Source organism: Danio rerio, chromosome 7, assembly GCF_049306965.1.
Source record: "Danio rerio strain Tuebingen ecotype United States chromosome 7, GRCz12tu, whole genome shotgun sequence".
Taxonomy (NCBI): domain Eukaryota; kingdom Metazoa; phylum Chordata; class Actinopteri; order Cypriniformes; family Danionidae; genus Danio; species Danio rerio.
Window position 1 is genome coordinate 3,735,633 of NC_133182.1, and position 21,145 is coordinate 3,756,777.

General features: G+C 39.4%; 1 protein-coding gene across 8 annotated transcripts in view; it reads right to left on the reverse strand.

Moving 5' to 3' along the window:
* Positions 1-20,819, reverse strand: part of ndrg2 (NDRG family member 2) — a 108,055-nt gene extending 87,236 nt beyond the window's left edge. For 4 of the 8 annotated variants that reach the window (XR_012382395.1, XR_012382394.1, XR_012382393.1 and 1 more), the window contains exons 1-2: positions 20,759-20,819; positions 20,574-20,617 (exon numbers count right to left, since the gene is read on the reverse strand). The gene's annotated coding sequence lies outside the window, so the exon portion shown is untranslated. 8 annotated transcript variants of the gene reach the window in all.
* Between the last annotated feature and the right edge of the window lie 326 nt (positions 20,820-21,145).

A 21,145-nucleotide genomic window follows, 5' to 3' on the forward strand; every position in this document is an offset into this window, starting at 1 on the left:
ATCTATCTATCTATCTATCTATCTATCTATCTATCTATCTATCTATCTATCTATCTATCTATCTATCTATCTATCTATCTATCTATCTATCTATCTAGCCCATCCTTCCATCTAAAAATCTCTCTATCTTAGTACTAAGACCAAAATTCCTGATTCTTCAGAACACAAAAGCTTTGATAAACACAGGCACCACGCAACAAAACAGTCTTCTTCAAATCAGAGGTGGAGATAAGGTATCAGGAGCCCAGAGGGTCATTTGTCAAAGCCTCTCTGTTCAACCATGCTGAACCTGCTCTCTCTCTTTCTCTCTCTCTCTCTCTCTCTCTCTCTCCACTAAACAGCCTTTCACACAGAGCGATGATCCCAGAAAACTGCAACATTACTGGAGCATCTTCTATGTGAACACAAACATGTCCTGACATTGATCTGTGCGAGGATCAATGTGTTTATGGGGTGTGTGTTGTAGTGATTGGGAAGCCACTGTGGTGTATTTCTTCTCTAATAAATGAGTTGCACCTCAGAAGATAAAAACGAAACACAATGAACATAGGGAATGTGGTGGCTGGAGGTGCGAGACGCTCTTTGGGACAGTTCTTGAGGAAATAATAATAATAGAAGAATCCAATACTGAAGCACTGTGATGACAGATTACATTACAATCAGCACAACAACATTTCACAATCCAGAAATTCACCTGAAAATAAGTGGATGGAAACAAGGCTAGTGATGGTTTTAAATGCAGATCAACATTCACAGCGTATACACGTCTGCAAACTGAGCAGAGGCAAACCTGTTCAATCTGGAACTCAGATTGTTCGCCTGATTGGTGCAGGGATACACAATGAGCTAGTGTGCGGTCAGATTCTTGAAAATGTAGATCCTGATATCATGTGTCTTTACGGGAGGTGTGTGAATGCACGTATAGACTGCAGAAAAATCCATTCGTTCAGCGTGAATGAATTAAACCAAATGATCCGCTGACAAATCCCGGGACTAGGGCTGAACAATATATCATTTCAGCATCGAAATCCCAATCTGCTTTAATCACATCTCAGGATCTGCAGAGTCAAACTGGGATTAAAATGAACCAGAAAACAGATCAGAGTGCAGGAGATCTGTAGAGAATCCAACTCTAATCTCATATCATGAAAGATCTTTAATTTATATGTTTTTAAGGCCTGCGGCTAAGATTTCAAGTGAATTTAAACCATTTTGGCACAAGAAAATGTGAAATTTGGCACTTTTTTGCAACAAAACATACCAAAAGCAATGTATTTTGTCTTTTGCAAACATGTAGACTGAGGCACGCATTTTTAATAAACCTGGACTGCACATTTAGGTCAAATTAGACATCCCAAAAAAAAAAAACCTTCTCAGACTGATATTTAGGGATTTATAGTGTGGCAAAAGCATAATCAAAATCTACATTGTGTGAGTCTCTGAGTTCTCACTTCTATGAGCAGCTGGTGTCCTGTATTTATTAGGCATGGGATGATAACCTTTTTAAGGTATACCGCGGTGTCACGGTATGGGGGTGGATGGAGAGGAGGCGAGGACCCAAATGCGGGGAATGAAGAATTTATTAAAAAATAAAAGAAAAACAAAACTCAAATCTCCCCATGTGGGGAAAACACAACATTATATTATACACTCAACTAGACAAGATCTGGAACTTGGCAAGACAATACTTTAAACCACTGTTGTAGAACAGAAATCAGCAGACCTCATACAACAGGGAAGGGAACAATCAACAACGGACCAGCACAGAACAGAGCACACTAGGAGAATAAATAGGAAAGACAAACCAATTAACAGACAGGCGGACAGGTGAAAATAATAATTACAAACAGGATAACAAGGTGGGTGGGGCAAGGCAATAGAAGGGAGAGCGCATGACAGAGACGAGACAAGCCATGCGCTCACATAAAACAGGACAAGAACATGCAGCCAATGAGAGAACCCATTAACCGCATGTTCATGACAACACAACACTGAAGCACACGACAAAAGCACGTGACCACAATGTAAACACCAAGCCACGTGCTTTGACAACAGACGCAAGACAGCACACGATGAATGAAAACACTCACCGTGCGCTCACACACGCAGCGTGCATGCTTCATCCCAGCTCCGACCAAAACCGAAACCAACAAGACTGAGACGCTGGGAATGAAACACCACGCTGCTGACAGACGAACACACAAACACGAGTACAAGAGCGCGCACGTCGGAGGGACGCAGAGCCCGGACAACCGCATTAAAGCCTGATTTATACTTCTGCGTCAAGTGACCAGCGTAACCCACGGCGCAGGCAACGCGCGTGGCTGTGCATTTATACTTCTGCTGCTGTCTATGTCGGTCTGCATTAACACTTCCGAAACGCTAGTGGGCAGTGAGGTGTAAGTGTTCCTCTGTGTCGAGTTTCCTCTCTGCATTTTTTGCTTTTCCTGAACACTTCCGGGATGTACAAGTGGCTCAAACTCGCTCATTTTGAGGCAGGAGCGGGCGGACGTGCAACAACTTTAACTATGAGGTAAACACAAAACAAAACTTTCCATCCGGAGCTCCTTCACGGGACTCCACACTTGTAAACAATCTCTCCATCAGGCTCGCGCCATTCGCGCGGCTCTCGGTCCCGCCCAGACTCGTCAGCGCTACCAAGCCGACCAATCACAGAGCTTACGCTACGCGTCGTTGCGACGTGTAGTTACATTTTTTGAGAGGTGCACATCAGCGACGGCGATGACCACGGCGAAGGGCTATGCGTCAGCGCCGTAGCATACGCCGACGTTTGACGCAGAAGTATAAATCAGCCTTTAGCGGGAGCGCGCACGCTCTGCGCACACCCACGATTGCGCGCGCACACACGGAGACACAATGACAGAAACAAGTGCTCAACCCAAGAAGACTTGAGCCGAGCACAACAGGACAGGATTAGACATGACTAGTGACCGGATTCTGCCACCAAAACAAGAATTTACATGAATAGAATGGCAGAACCCCAGACACGCGGTTTGGAAAAGTCAAGGTTTTAAAAGCGCTGACATTTTCTGTAATACCGTTCCTAAGGTGTGTAAGATTTTTTTATTTATATTTTTTATTTTATTTTTAGGACAACAGTATGTCCAGCAGAAATCATATCCAAAGATGCTGTTTTAAATTGTGAATAAATTTTTATTTATTTATCAATTTTTGATTCATTTGAGTCCGTGATTCCTTTGAATTATTTAGCCTGTCATGTTTACTGCTCCAAAATATTTTAAATCTTTCCCAAAAAAGTTGTTGTTTTTTAACCCAGACATTTAAAAAGAACATATTTTAGAGTAGTAATCGCAATATCGTGATGTTTTTTATCCGAGGTTATGTCCAGCAGAAATCATATCCAAAGATGCTGTTTTAAATTGTAAATAAAGCTGTGTTTTTGATTCATTTGAGAGGCAGTGGCGCAGTGGGTAGCACGTTCGCCTCACAGCAAGAAGGTTGCTGGTTCGAACCTCGGCTCAGTTGGTGTTTCTGTGTGGAGTTTGCATGTTCTCCCTGCCTTTCTCCGGGTGCTCCGGTTTCCCCCACAGTCCAAAGACATGCGGTACAGGCGAATTGGGTAGGTCCGCTGCATAAATCCGCTGCATAAAAAAAACTTGCTGGATAAGTTGGCGATTCATTCCGCTGTGGCGACCCCGGATAAATAAAGGGACTAAGCCAACAAAAAAATGATTCATTTGAGTCAGTGATTCATTTGAATTATTCAGCCTGACATGTTTACTGCTCCAAAATATTTAAAATCTTTCACAAAATTACAAATACTGTGTTCAAAGGTTGGAAAAGTTGTTGTTTTTTAACCCAGACATTTAAAAAGAACATATTTTAGAGTAGTAATCGCAATATCATGATGTTTTTTATTTGAGGTTATACCGTCAGAATCTTTGACTGGCCCATGCCTAGTATTTATCGTTTCTTCTGAACTGTCAACTAACAGCTTATTTGGCTTGTTTTGCGCATGTTATGTCTGCTAGATTACAGTATGTGGAGGCTGATATCACTAATCTGTGTCTGTGATGGCCATGGAGACACTTCGTTATTTCAAACTGATTTTTTTACGCTTATCAAGTTGTATGAATTTAACTAAACACACTACATTGAGCAAGAAGTGGGATATTTAGAGTGATCACATATATTTAAATTAATACAAGAATAAACAAACCTGGAATTAAATTGGAAGTAAATTCTAATAAATGAAGCAAACTTTACAGAAAAAACAGCCTGATCTCACAACGAAACGTAAGTGTTTTACGTTTTGCCAGTTTAGTGGCTAATTTGTACAAATTCGTACGAGTTGAGTCGAACAAAAATGTACGATTTTGTACGAAATGTACGAAAGCGGCGTGGCACCTAACCCCAACCGTCTTTGGGTGATGAGCAAATCATACTAACTTGTACAAATTAGATTGTACGAATTCATACAAATTAACCACTAAATCAAAAAGTTACGACTTGCCGTGAGATTGCGTAGGAAAAACAAGTAAAAGACTATATTTTGCATCTATATATCTATTCATCTGTTCAACGAACATTCCATCAATGTGTTTTTAAGTCTATCCATACATCAGTCTTTCCATCTGTTCATTCATCCTTCCATAAGCTTATCTATCCATCTGCATATCCATCCATTCATCTAATTCATTTGTCCATCAATGCCCTGTCTATCTATCATCTGTCCATCCATCTATCCGTCCATGCATCTATCCATATGCACATTAATCCATCCATTCATCCTATTATTCATTGATATATATAATAATTCATGAATACATCCAAAAGCGTATCCATCCATGCATTCATCCAACCATCCATCCATGCATTGACGAGTTTATCTGTTCATCTAACCACACATGCATCCTTCCATTCATTTATGCATTCAAAAGTCTGTCTGTCTGTCTATTCATCAGTATATCTAGCCATCCGACCATCCATTCATTTTACCCTAAGCCTATACAGCCATCCATTCATCTATTCATCCACCATGCATTCATATCTTTATCTATCATCTGATCATCAATTCACTGATACATCCATCCATCTGCTCATCCATGCATTCATCAATTGATCCATGCGTTCATAAGTATATCTAGCCATCCGACCATCCATTCAATCAATCCATGTATCCATCCGTCCATCCATGCATTCACAAGTCTATCTATCATCTGTCCATCCATCCATCCATCCATCCATCCATCCATCCATCCATCCATCCATCCATCTATCTGTCTATCAATTAAGCCATGCATTCATAAGCATATCCATCCCTCCAGCCAATCATCTATGCTTTCATCCATTCATAAGTATAGCTATCCACTCATCCATCCATCCATCCATCTGAACACCCACTCATCTATTCAGCCATGCATTTATAAGTCTATCTATCCATCCAACCATCCATGCATCCATCCACAAGTATATCCATCCAACTTAATATTCATCCATCCATAGGTATATCTATTCATCCATCCATCTCTTCATCTATGCATTCATAAGTATATCCATCCAACCATCCATCCATCATCATCCATGCATTCACAAGTTTGTCTATCATCTGTCCGTCCATTCATAAATCTATTTATCCGTCTGACTATACATGCATCCATCCACAAGCTCATCCATCCGACCATCCATCCATCCACCCATCAATCTATCTATCTGTCTGTCCATTTATTCAGCCATGCATTCATAAGCATATCCCATCCATCAAATCATCTATGCATCCATCCATTCATAAGTATAGCTATCCACTCACCATACATCCATCTGTCCATCCATTCATCTATGCATTCATACAGATATCCATCCATCCATCCAGTCATGAATCCATTTATTTATCCATAAGTATATCAATCCAACCAATATATGCATTCATCCATGCAAGTCTATTATCTGTCCATTCATCCATTCATAAATCTATTAATCCATCTGACTACACATGCATCAATCCATAAGCTTATCCATCCATCCATCCATCCGTCCATCTATTTAGCCATGCATTCATAAGCATACCCCATCCATCCAATCATCTATACATTCATTCATTTATTAATTCATAAGTATAGCTATCCACTCATCCAAACATCCATCTGTCTATCCATTAATCTATGCATTCATAAGTCCATCCAACCAACCAACCAAGTATTTGTCCATAAGCATATCCATCTTTTCATACAACTATCTATTCATCCATTCATCCATCCATCCAAAAATATAGCTACCCATCCATCCAGCCATCCATCAAATCATCTATGCATCCATCCATTAATAAGTATAGTTATTCACTCATCCATACATCCGTCCATCCATTCATCTATTCAGCCATGCATTCATAAGTATATACCTCCATCCATCCATTCAACCATCCAACCATCTATTCATCCATCCATAGGTAAAGCTATCCATCTGTCCACCCATTCAACTATTCATCAATGCATTCATAAGTCTATCCATCCATCCATCCATCCACTGGTCATTCCATAAGTATATCCATCCATCCATCCAACCATCTATTCATCCATCCATAAGTATAGGTATTTATCCATCCATCTGTCCATCCATTCAACAGTTCATCAATGCATTCCTAAGACTATCTGACCATCCATCCATCCACTGGTCCATCCATAAGCATATCCATCCATCCATCAATCCATCCATCCAATCATCTATGCACCCATACAATAAGTATAGCTATCCATTTATCCATGCATCCATTTGTCTATGCATTCAGCCATGCATTCATAAGTCTATCCATCCATCCATCCATCCATCCAAACATCTATTCATCCATCCAGAAGCATAGCTATCCATCCACCCGTCCATCCATTCATCTATGCATTCATAAGTCTATCCACCCATTCATCCATCCAAACATCTATTCATCCATCCAGAAGCATAGCTATCCATCCACCCATCCATCCATTCATCTATGCATTCATAAGTCTATCCATCCATCCATCCATCCATCCATCCAACCATCTATTTATCCATCCAGAAGTATAGCTATGCATTCACCCGTCCATCCATTCATCTATGCATTCATAAGTCTATCCATCCATCCATCCATCCATCCATCCATCCATCCATTCATCCATCCAGAAGCATAGCTATCCATCCACCCGTCCATCCATTCATCTATGCATTCATAAGTCCATCCATCCATCCATCCATCCATCCAACCATCCAAACATCTATTCATCCATCCAGAAGCATAGCTATCCATTCACCCGTCTATCCATTCATCTATGCATTCATAAGTCTATCCATCCATCCATCCATCCATCCATCCAACCATCCATCCATCTAAACATCTATTCATCCATCCAGAAGCATAGCTATCCATCCACCCATCCATCCATTCATCTAAGCATTCATAAGTATATCCATCCATCCATCCATCCATCCATCCAACCATCCAAACATCTATTTATCCATCCAGAAGCATAGCTATCCATTCACCCGTCCATCCATTCATCTAAGCATTCATAAGTCTATCCAACCATCTATTCATCCATCCAGAAGCATAGCTATCCATCCACCCGTCCATCCATTCATCTATGCATTCATAAGTCTATCCATCCATCCATCCATCCATCCAACCATCTATTCATCCATGCAGAAGCATAGCTATCCATCCACCCGTCCATCCATTCATCTATGCATTCATAAGTCTATCCATCCACCCGTCCATCCATTCATCTGTGCATTCATAAGTCTATCCATCCATTCATCTATGTTTTTTTTCCTCCAGTAGTGTGCTGGAACCTCATCAGTCTACATTTCCTCAAATGAATTCTCTCTCAGTGATTATGTGTCATTGATGTTTCCTCGTGACCCTTCAGTAAAGCACAATGACTCGCTTCATTACAGAGAATCAAATATTCCCACTGATTAAGTGTCCTTGCATAACCGATGTGCATCATTATCTGAAAGACAAGATGTTCCCTTTCTAGCACACACTCATTCCTGGATTGACCTTCACACTGGAGCCTCGCCGCCATTTAAAAGGCGACACACACACACACACACAAAAAAGAGAAAACGCTCCAGATCTTATGATGCACATGTAATCTATGAGCATGTGACGTCACTGAAGCGCCTCAAACTCCTCTTATGTAAAGGCTCTCGGTTTATCCAGAATCCTGCAGCAGTGTTTCATAACGTAACATCAGCCAGCGCACAGTCCACAAGAAACAAGACAAAGCAGCAACGTGATCTTCAAGCAAGTGTGGCATTAAGATGATACTATACACCAATACAGACACAAACCGCTCTATAGCCGAGAGCAACATGTGGGCGGAGTCAAACCTGCAGCTCAACACTGTGGGTTTTTGATGTCAGTTGCATTAATTAATGACTGGTTGCAACAAGCCTACATGATAATGGGTTATTTCTCAACTCGGGCTGGGTTATGGAGCTGCAGGAGCGTTCACGTTTTATTTTAGCTCTGAATTTGCTTGGAGCTTTCAGGAAAACAATCACTGTAACAGATCAGACTTGTGACGAAAACGATCCTATGATAGTACTCAAAGAAACTTGAAGTGCTGACTAATTATAAATCACTCATATGTTTTGTTAGGATTAATATTTGTTATTTTTTTTCATTAAAACGTTTGAAACTTTCATTTTAAAATATTTATTGTCGAATTTTTCATAATGTGTAAATTAGTAAATTAATTGTTAGAGAACCATAAGACTGATTAAAATTGTAAATTAAATACATTTTAAACATTATACATGCGTATATACACTCACTGGCCACTTTATTAGGTACTAACTGCTTGTTAACACCAATTTCTAATCAGCCAATCACATGGCAGCAGCTCAATGCATTTAGGCATGTGGACATGGTCAAGCTGATCTGCTGCAGGTCAAACTGAGCATCAGAATGGCAAAGAAAGGGGATTCAAGTAACTTTGAACGTAGCATGGTTGTTGGTGTTAGATTTCAGAAACTGCTGATCTACTGGGGTTTTCACGCACAACCATCTCTAGGGTTTACAGAGAATGGTCAGAAAAAGAGAAGATATCCAGTGAGGGGCAGTTCTGTGGGCGCAAATGCCTTGATGCCAGAGGTCAGAGGAGAAAGGCCAGACTGGTTCCAGCGGATAGAAAGGCAACAGTAACTCAAGCACTCGTCACAACCGAGATCTGCAGAAGAGCATCTCTGAACTCATCCGATCTAGACTTTACCTCTTTTGGCTTCTTAAGAAACCTATGGGTTTCAGTAAGGGTGTCACGATCCTCCAAATCCTCGATTCGATTACATTTTTGATTCTAAAGGCACGATTCGATTTGATTTTCGATTATGAATAATTAATTAATGACCAATTAATTATTTGTAGCCTACCGTTTAAACTACCTGACCTGCATGGTCTTTGTTTTACCCATAAACAAATCATACAGTAAATGAATAAAGGCAAGATACATACATAATTACCACCTGTCAATCACTTTTTCTGCGGGACTCGTGAATAGGCAGTGATCTGTGTCGTTATAATGGCGTCGGTAAAAAAAGACGCACAACCAACAGGAACCAGCCAACAGTATCTGAGGTGTTCGCTAAAATGACTAAAGTACAAGTGAGTGAAAGATTGAAGCAGTCCTCTGACTGCCTGCACCTGCTGTCTCGAGCGCATGGCTGTGTGTGCGTCTGTGTCTGTGTGGTCACGTGATGTGCATTTTCAGAGGTAGAGAGGAAGGAGGGCTGCTCAGAAATGCTACACGCCACTGTGGATGTCAAATCGTTGTCGTTCTAAAATGCCATTTAAAAACAAAGACAGTGTAAACAGGGGCTGAGTGTGAACTTTTCGCAAGCGGATTTGCAACGGGGGCGGGCGGATGATCGCGATGCCGGTGTTGTCTATCGGACGAACCGTACCTAATACGTACATAGCAGAGCTTGCAAAACTGTGTTTTTTTTTGTCGACAACACAAACGTTGTCAACATAACTCACTGGAAATCCAAAATGCTTAAACACCGGCGACTTCATTGAAAGAGGAGAGAGTTTAAGTTCTGTCGACGGGTCTCCTGCTTCTGCAGTTTAACAAGCACTTCAACACGCCTGTTTTTTTCCCGCTTGGCAAGCCAAGCTGACGTGACATGGGGGCGTGGCAGCATCGACGATTCTACTTTTTGATTCGATAATCGAAATTGAGCATAAATTTCGATCAATTTTGATTAAAAATCGAAATCGTGACACCCCTAGGTGTCAGATGTCATGGATACTACGTCCATATCTTGTACAGTCTATGGCATATACACACACATTATGTAAAAGTAACTTAATCACGATGAATCATTTGACAGCACTAATGTATGTGTGTGTGTGCTTATGTGTGTGTGTATATTCTATATTGAGCTTTTTTTTTTCTCAGACTCCTATTTATTTCCAGGTATTTCCCTTTATAGGAATATATTAATCAGAAAAGCCATCAAAATATCCTAAAATCGTAGTGTCAAAAAATACAAACAAATCCCAGGACAACAAAACGAACACAACTCTATGATGTTCAGCTCTATTCCCAACCCGCAATACACTTTTCTCCCACTACATTAGAGAATCAGGTTTTACAAGTCTAGTTTTAAATCCAGCTCCAAATCAATATTGATGGTGATTTCTGAGATGTGCTGGAGCTGAAGAGGGCAGAGGGAGGTGAGGGAGTGAAGGAGAGAGAGAAACCCACAGGGAGCAGAAATAGCGGGAGTCGAGCGCTTGGAGAACAGCGTGGGAACAGAGGAAGCTTTATATGAGCAGCAGATCTACTAAACACAAGAGTCTGCAGCGTCACCGCACTGACTGCTCATTTACCTGATGCACAAATACACACACACACTGATCCCAGAACTGCTGATGCTGACACTCTTACCTGAGACAGCAGTACACTCTAACTGTACATCTATGGTATCACTCACGCTCATATATACATCACATTCAGATTTACAGAACGATGGAACGATAGAGAGAAGGATAGAATGATAGATGGTATGATGGAAAGATAGAATGATGGAACGATAGATGGAATTATAGAACAATAGATGGAATGGTGGAAAGATAGATGGAATTATAGAACAATAGATAGAATGGTGGAACGATAGATGGAATTATAGAACAATAGATGGAATGGTGGAAAGATAGTATGATGGAAAGATAGAATTATGGAACAATAGTTGAAATGATGGTAGGATAAATAAAATGATGGAATGATAGATGGAATTATGGAATGATGGAACAATAGAATGATGGAAAGGTAAATAAAATGATGGAATGATAGATGGAATTACAGAACAATAGATAAAATGGTGGAATGATAGATGGAATCAAGGAAATATAGATAAAATGATGGAAAAATAGATGGAAGGATGGAAAGATGGAATGATGGAACAATAGATGGAATGATGGAAAGATAGAATGATGGAACAATAGATAGAAGGATGGAAAGATGGAATGATGGAACAATAGATGGAATGATGGAACAACAGATGGAATAATGAAACAAGAGATGGAATAATGGAAAACTAGTATGATGGAAAGATAGAATAATGGAAAGGTAAATAAAATGATGGAACGATAGATGGAATTTTGGAAGGATAGATAGAATGATGGACCGATAGATGGGATGATGGAAAATAGTATGATGGAAAGATAGAATGATGGAAAGATAAATAAAATGATGGAACGATAGATGGAATTATGGAACGATGGATCGAATTATGAAAGGATAGATGAAATGATGGAACGATAGATGGAATTATGTAACGATAGATGGAATGATGGAAAGATAGAATGATGGAACAATAAATAGAATGATGGAACAATAGATCGAATAATGGAACAATATATAGAATAACAAAAAGATAGAATGATGGAACGATAGATGGAATGATAGATGGAATGATGAAACGATAGATGGATTTATGGAACGATGGATCAAATGATGAAAGGATAGATGAAATGATGGAATGATAGATAGAATTATGGAACGATAGATGGAATTATGGAACGATAGATGGAATGATAGAAAGATAGAATGATGGAACAAAAGATAGAATGATGGAACAATAGATAGAATAACGGAAAGATAGAATGATGGAACAATAGATAGAACAGTGGAACAATAGATAGAATGATGTAATTATGGAATAATAGAATTATAGATAGATTGATGGAACAATAGATGTAATGATGGAAAGATGGATAGAATGATGGAACAATAGATGGAATTATGGAACAATAAATAGAATGATGGAACAACAGATAAAAACATGGAACAATAGATGGAATGATGCAAAGATAGAATGATGGAACAATAGATAGAATGATGGAATGATGGAACAATAGATGAAATTACGGAACAATAGATAGAATGATGGAATGATGGAACAATAAATGGAATGATGAAACAATAGATGGAATGAAGGAAAGATGGATAGAATGATGGAACAATGGAAAGATGAAATGATGGAACAATAGATGGAATGATGAAAAGATGGAATGATAGAAAAATAAATGGAATGATAAAAGATATATAGATTGATGGAACAATAGATGGAATGGTGGAGAGATGGAATGATGGAACGATAAATGGAATGATAGATAGAATGATGAAACAATAGATGGAATGATGGAACAATATATAGAATGATGGAACAATAGAACGATAGACAGATTGATGGAACAATAGATGGAATGGTGGAAAGATAGAATGATGGAACAATAGATGGAATCGTGGAAAGATTGAATGATGGAACAATAAATAGAATGATAGAAAGATAGATAGAATGATGGAACAATAGGTGGAATTATAGGAAGATAAAATGATACAATGCTGAAACAATAGATGGAATGATGAAACAATAGAATGATGGTCTGTCTATCACTATCCTTCGTCACTCTTATCTTTCTTTTGTAGTTTTTCTATTATTCCGTAGTCTCATTTCATCAATCTGTTCCATTTTGCTGTCATTCAATTGTTCTTTCCATCATTCTATCTATCATTATGTTGTTTTATCATTCTACTGTTCAGTTAGTCTATCTATTCCTACATATGTTATTATTTTTACTCTATTTTACATACACAACTGAAATGATAGGATGATAGAATTATAGATAAAACGACGATAAACAGACGGACGGACGGACGGACGAACGGACGGACGAACGGACGGACGGACGGACGGACAGACAGATAGACAGACAGACAGACAAATAGACAGAATGTTTCCTAACAGATGGAAGTTTCCCCTCACTCATTTCTCAACTGACTCTGTCTAAATATACTCCTCCTTCACTCAGTGTTTGTATAATCACTCAATGCACAGCAGATACAGCATGAATGACAAGCCGCTGACAGTCCACTGATCCCAGAACTGCTAGAAGAGTCCACATTCCCCTGACCTTACAAGACAAATTCACAAACCCGCTCAGTCCACTGATCCCAGAACTGCTAGAAGAGTCCACATTCCCCTGGGCTTACAAGACAAATTCACAAACTCACTGACAGTCCACTGATCCCAGAACTGCTGGAGAAGTCCACATTCCCCTGACCTTACAAGACAAATTCACAAACCCGCTGACAGTCCACTGATCCCAGAACTGCTGGAGGAGTCCACATTCCCCTGACCTTACAAGACAAATTCACAAACTCACAGACAGTCCACTGATCCCAGAACTGCTGGAGGAGTCCACATTCTCCTGACCTTACAAGACAAATTCACAAACTCACTGACAGTCCACTGATCCCAGAACTGCTGGAGGAGTCCACATTCCCCTGACCTTACAAGACAAATTCACAAACCCGCTGACAGTCCACTGATCCCAGAACTGCTAAAGGAGTCCACATTCCCCTGACCTTACAAGACAAATTCACAAACTCACTGACAGTCCACTGATCCCAGAACTGCTGGAGGAGTCAACATTCCCCTGACCATACAAGACAAATTCACAAACTCACTGACAGTCCACTGATCCCAGAACTGCTGGAGGAGTCAACATTCCCCTGACCATACAAGACAAATTCACAAACTCACTGACAGTCCACTGATCCCAGAACTGCTGGAGGAGTCCACATTCCCCTGACCATACAAGACAAATTCACAAACTCAATGACAGTCCACTGATCCCAGAACTGCTGGAGGAGTCAACATTCCCCTGACCTTACAAGACAAATTCACAAACTCGCTGACAGTCCACTGATCCCAGAACTGCTAGAAGAGTCCACATTCCCCTGACCTTACAAGACAAATTCACAAACCCGCTGACAGTCCACTGATCCCAGATCTGCTGGAGGAGTCCACATTCCCCTGACCTTACAAGACAAACCCACAAATAGACCCCAAACAACTCAGAAATGCCAGGCCTGAGTCCTGAGACCAGCTGCTGCTCCTGCATCAGTCTGAGCAGCTCTAATATTTGAAGACACTTTAAACAACTGGCTCCATTTAAAGGGACAGCGCTACTTCAAATGAATCTTTTACTCATCCTCCTCTTGATCCAAACCTGTTTCTTTTTTTCAGGTGAACACAAAGGTAAATATATAGAATATTAAAAGCAACCTTTCACCTATAATATAACTTTATCTTCTTACAATGGATGAAAATAGACACGTTTCCATCCGATCAGGGGCAGATTTAGTGATTTGGAGGTTCTAAGCAACTCCAGCAATGGGGCCCAACAGTTCTAAAATGCACCATTTCTACTTTTATTTCATTTTTATTTACAGTTTAGTCGATATGAAGTAAACTAGAATCCACCAGAGCTGCTAAATCAATCGACGCGACTCAGTGTGATTAATTAAAAATGTTATTTTCCCTACAAAACAAAGCATAATCTCACAGACATGTCTTAATACTGTGTTTTTTTTCTTTGTTGAAACAAAACAAAACAATAAAACCTCGGCTATCACAGACATCTTAAAGTTTGCAAAAATATATATATATATTAATAAATCATTTTTAAAAATCAGCACATTTTAATGGTGTTTTGTGACATTTTGGGTCCCAACAGTCCTAAAATGCAGCTTTTCTACTTTTATTTATTTATTTTTATTTATTTAGATTATATTTATCACATAAAATGTCTTTTCTATGCTTTACTTTTTAAATTATTCGTTTTTTAAATTAATTTACAAAAAAAATTAATAAATAAATAAATACACACACATATACATATATATATATATAGGTGTGCTGTATATATATATATATATATATATATATATATATATATATATATATATTCATTCATTCATTTTCTTGTCAGCTTATACCCTTTATTAATCCGGGGTCACCACAGCGGAATAAACCACCAACTTATCCGGCAAGTTTTTACGCAGCGGATGCCCTTCCAGCTGCAACCCATCTCTGGGAAACATCCCCACACACATTCACACACTACGGACAATTTAGCCTACCCAATTCACCTGTACCACATGTCTTTGGACTGTGGGGGAAACTGGAGCACCCGGAGGAAACCCACGCGAAGGCAGGGAGAACATGCAAACTCCACACAGAAACGCCAACTGAGCCGAGGTTCGAACCAGCGACCTGCTTGCTGTGAGGCGACGGCACTACCTACTGCGCCACTGCCTCACCCTCATGCTCTATGTACTTATGCACTTACACACTCAACAGGATAGTATACGTATGTAGTGGCGTCCCAAATGGCACACTAATGTTTTTTTACTAAGCGGAAATTCAAACCGTTTCCCTGATGACGTTTGACGGTTGCCAAATCAGTGAAATAAACGACCGAATTATCAAATAATACCTGCCGTGAGTATAATCGCATTCACCATCGGGAGGCGATATAATCACTCTCGTAGGAGAATTTTGCTTTCACCATCCAAAATAAATAAAGTTATTCAACATGTGCGTCCGATAGCTCCGCCCCTTCCGATATGTAAGCAAACCTGCGGTTGTTGAGTGCGTGAAGTGTCCATCATTACACACTACATTTTAGCGGCTGAATGAGTGCATCATTTGGGTAATTAAAGTGCACTTAATATTTTTAGTGTGAACACACTACTTACACTATTTATACTACAAAATGGCTAGAATCTACAGATCTAGGGTCTATTCTGCCGCCCTAGACGCGGATATAACTGAGGCGCGGGTGGCGAGGGTAGTTTCGGGGACGCCACCCTCTCTATTCTGCCGCGCTAGACGCGGATATAACTGAGGCGCGGGCGGCAAGGGTAGTTTCGGGGACGCCGCTCTCTCTATTCTGCTACCCTATACACAGATGAGGGTGCGGGTGGCGAGGATAGTTTCGGGGAAGCCGCTCTCTCTATTCTGCCACCCTATACGCGGATGTTGAGGGTAGTTTCGGGGACGCCACCCTCTCTATTCTGCCGCCCTAGGCGGCCGCCTAGGTCGCCTCTATGGAAGCGCCGGCCCTGGGTACAGTCTGTGAAACCCCCAGGTCGCCAACTTTTGTATAGGATCCGATTGCAGCGGCAGCCCGAAACACGCTTCATAGTAGACACTAACACCACAGTACTCAGTACCCGGTTCTCAACACGAGGGAGCTTCTCTTCTGTTAAACTGAACAGCGCATCATCGATGACATAAGCGTGCTCAGGGTCATTCACTCCTTCACACACACACACACACACTATGGCCAATTTTGTTTGTTGCAAATTAAATACGGGAGAAATGTGGATGATTGACAGGGCACTGTAACTAAGCAACAGAACAGTCCATTAATAAAGCTGTAGCATGTCCCGAAGCTTCTATTGCCGGGTTGCACACTCAAAAGTGTGCACATTTTCTATTTTTATGTACTTGTCTAAGTACTTGCACTTGTACAGCAAGAAGATCTCTGGTTCGAGCCTCGGCTGGGCCAGTTGGCATTTCTGTGTGTAGTTCTCCCCGTGTAGGCATGGGTTTCCTCCGGATGCTCGGATTTCCCCCACAAGTCTAAACACATGCGCCATAGGGGAATTGATTAACTAAATTGGCTGCAGTGTATGAGTATGTGTATGGGTGTTTTCCAGTACTGGGTTGCAGCTGGAAGGGCATCCGCTGCATAAAACATATGCTAGAATAGTTGGCGGTTCATTCCGCTGTGGAGACCCCTGATAAATAAAGAACTAAGCAGAAGTAAATATTCGTTTCAAAGCAATACAGATGGAGTTTTGCACACTATATGAAGAGTACTTGAAGAGAGAGGGGCTGAAAAATAACAGGGATTGATGACATGGACTGAAATAAAGAAGATTGTTTTAATGTGAAGAATGATCGGAGCAGAGAGAGTAATGTAATGCTGAAATCTGCAGGATCAGGTGTCACAAAATCAGACACATAAATCAGATTTAATTATTAAAACTTAAAAAATCCTGTGCAGGAACGGCTAAAATATATTTAGGCTGGCTTGTGTAGCAAGCCAGACTACTGTTATCCTATTTTTCTTGGGAGACAAAAAATTAAACTCTATCTCCTTCTAGAGCTTTCAAGCTATGACCACCAAAGTCACACCAGACCTCCAAACTGGTCTGACTCGGGTTGCTATATCTTTTCCGACTGATCCGACTTTCGGTTTTCCGAAAAACGTCCCGGGACTGTCGGAAAAATCTCATTAACTTAACATTGGATCAAACTTTGTGACCTCATAACTCTGCAGCAGACTGTCACACAAACTTCTAACTGGGCTCATTTAACTCAGACTACCTAATTGTCAATAACTGATGAGCTTTTAACTTTCTGGCCACACCCTAGCAACCACTTTTGGGACCCTAGAAACTGTCCCATAGACTTCCACTGCAAAAGACTCTCACTGACTTTACATTGGGTCAAACTTTGTGAGCTCATAACTCTACATCAGACTGTCGCACAGACTTCTAACTGGGCTCATTTAACTCAGACTACCAAACTACCAATAACTGATGAGCTTTTAACTTTCTAGCCACATCCTAACAACCAGATACAGGACCCTAGCAACGGTCCCATAGACTGCCATTATAGAGGTTCAGATTGATATCGTCATGCTGCAGTGTGATAGAGACATGGGGGTTGTTTTAACTGTTCATACTGGGAAGAGGCTTTGATACATCATCAGTCTAAGCTGTCAATCAACTCCATAGCAACAAAACAGACTAACCTAGCAACTATATAACAGCAGCTATATCTCAGCATCAGAACATCGCAGAGAAGCGGGGGTTGGCTTATTTGACTCATGCTAGCACATCATCTATCTATCTATCTATCCATCCATCCATCCATCCATCTATCTATCTATCTATCTATCTATCTATCTATCTATCTATCTATCTATCTATCTATCTATCTATCTATCTATCTATCTATCTATCTATCTATCTATCTATCTATCTATACTTTTAAAAAACTGTTTAAACTAAATACAATATTACCAACAGGCTTTCACAAGCCAGCCTCAAAGTTTGTCCTTAAACTTTAATAATCTAGTTGTATTTATGAGTTAAATTTGGTGCAAGACTTGGAAGATTATGATCATATGGATTACTTTCATCATCCCACACATGATAATATACTATAGTAGCTTATAGCAAATACTACAGTGTTTTGAACCATACTGTGGTAAAATACTTCAATTAATCTGCTGTAGTAGTATAACACAACAACTATAGTAATGTAAACAACCCAATACAGCACTGCAAGCTTTCTACAACCACAGGCTATAATGTAGCCACAATAAACCACAGCTAACAGTAGTAAAAGCTAAGATATACTACAGTATTTACAGCTAATACTACAATATCTTGGAGCATTTGTTAACAAAGAGTTGTACTTTATTATAAATACAGTATTATACACACTATATAAAACCCCTCGCTATGGTCTGTATCAGAACATATTTACTATGATTACTGTAGTATTGTTTTCATTTAAGTGAATCTTTTTTTAAACAAAAGCTTTGTATAAAAATCTTAGTTTAAGTGAAAATACATAAAAAATAAACACAGCACCTATACGGTAATACAACAGTTTGATGTAGCATTCATTAATGAAGAGCTGTAAATACTACAATACAGTATTTAATACAATCATTACAGTGTGGTTCAAAAACACTATAGTATGTACTGTTATTTACTACACTATTTTAGCATTTGATTAAAACTTTAATAAATAAAAATGTTGTTTAATAAAAATCTCATGTTGTGCCAACATAAGTGAAATATATAGCACTCTAACACTGCGATGTAACATTTATTAAGAAAGAGTTACAAATACTGTATACTAATACATTCAGTATAATACACATCACTATAGTAAACATATAGTATTACTAATAATATTTAAAAATAAACTAATATCGCTAATTGTATTTATTTTTAAATATTACTATATTATTTTTACTTTTTATTTCAATTAAAAATAATAATTAAATTAAAAGGATTAATAAGTAATAATAAGAAGAATAAGTATAATTAAATTGACAATAATTAATAATAATAATTATTATTATTATTAAATTAACTAAATTAATAATTATTATAATTAAATTAACAATAATTAATAATAATTAATAATAATAAAGTATAATTAAATTGACAATAACTAATAATAATTAATAATAATAATAATAAAAGTATAATTAAATTGACAATAATTAATAATAATAATAGTTATTATTATTATTATTATTATTATTATTATCATCATTATTATTATTAAATGAACATTAATTAATAATAATAATAAAAATTATAATTAAATTAATAATTAATAATATTGATAATTCATTTTGTGTCTAAATAAATGAAGTGACTAAAGATGCAGATGAATGTTTGATGAACTGTCTCTTTAAATGCAGTGTGAGTCACTGAGGAGCCCAGATAAAGCGCCCGCGGCTCGACAGCCAGATATCGCAGTGTATCTCAGTCAGCACAGCCGCTTTTCCAGCACACACACACACACACACTCACTTACACACACACAGTCTGTGGCTGTTTTTCAGTGCAGTCGTGGCTGGAAAAGGCCTTTGCGGGTTTGTCTGGGCTCGCGACACACCTCCCTTTGACATTGACACACATTCTCCACAGCCGCGGCGTGTAAACGAACGCGGCTCTGCAGCCGCGCAGAAAAGCCCACGGCTGGAGCTGCAGCCCGCTGCGCGAGCCCCGCTTTCCGCTTCAATCCCAAGTTCACGTACACACAAAAACACACTTATGCATCCCTCCTGCAGGAGATCCACACAATCCGCGAACAAAGAAAATCATCTGGTCAACTGAAATCTCACAAGTCACCAAATCCACCCCCATAAATATACAAGTCTTGCTGGTTCTGCATTCCCTGCAGCCCAATCATGCTATTTTAATGCTGCCATAATGTTTGTAAGTTTGCAGCTGGAAAAAAAGATTTAGGTCACGGCTCGAGTAGTTTATTTAAACCATATTTTCGTCTCTATAATCCCTAATATTTACGTTTTGCATCATGCACAATACACATCGTGACCGGTTGCTGTATGCAACACATTGTTGCATGCATTTAAGACATAAAGCGCGTGCAAATACATACAGAATACATGAAGAATGCATTGCTGAGGAAGTTGCACTTACCGCTTATGTAAAATAACTGTGATGTCGGCGTGTCCCCAAGTTCCCTAAAATATAGAAACAGGTAAAAGTCGACACTCCTTTGTCTCTGAAATATAAATGTATTTTTCTATCAGTCTTGACCCTGGGTCGCTCCCAGCGCTCTTGATCTCGCACTTTCTTTCCAGCTGCGTTTGTTATTTTCTCACCCTGTTTTCCTCTCTCTCTTTCTCTCTCTCTGTGTGTGTATTACCCCGTTTTGTCCTTTCTGGAGCCACTGACAAAAAAAACGCACAAAAAATATGGAGCCGTCAATCAAATAAGTCGACTACAGTTATGGATGGGGGAGCGCGGAGTAAGGCGTCGAGCTCTAGTCAGCACTGCTGCCTTATTTAAGCGCTTTTATATGGCGTACGTGTTATGAAACATCATTCATGCTACACAAATCTGCAAAACGTCAATAAGCAAAGGCGTAATGTCGACAAAAACGCGCTCTAGAAAAAAAACTCCCCCTGTTTTCGTGCAGTGGTCGCGCCCGTTGTTGAATCGCCTGGTGGAACAAAACGCGCTGGCATTCCTCGGTTCTGGTTTCAGCT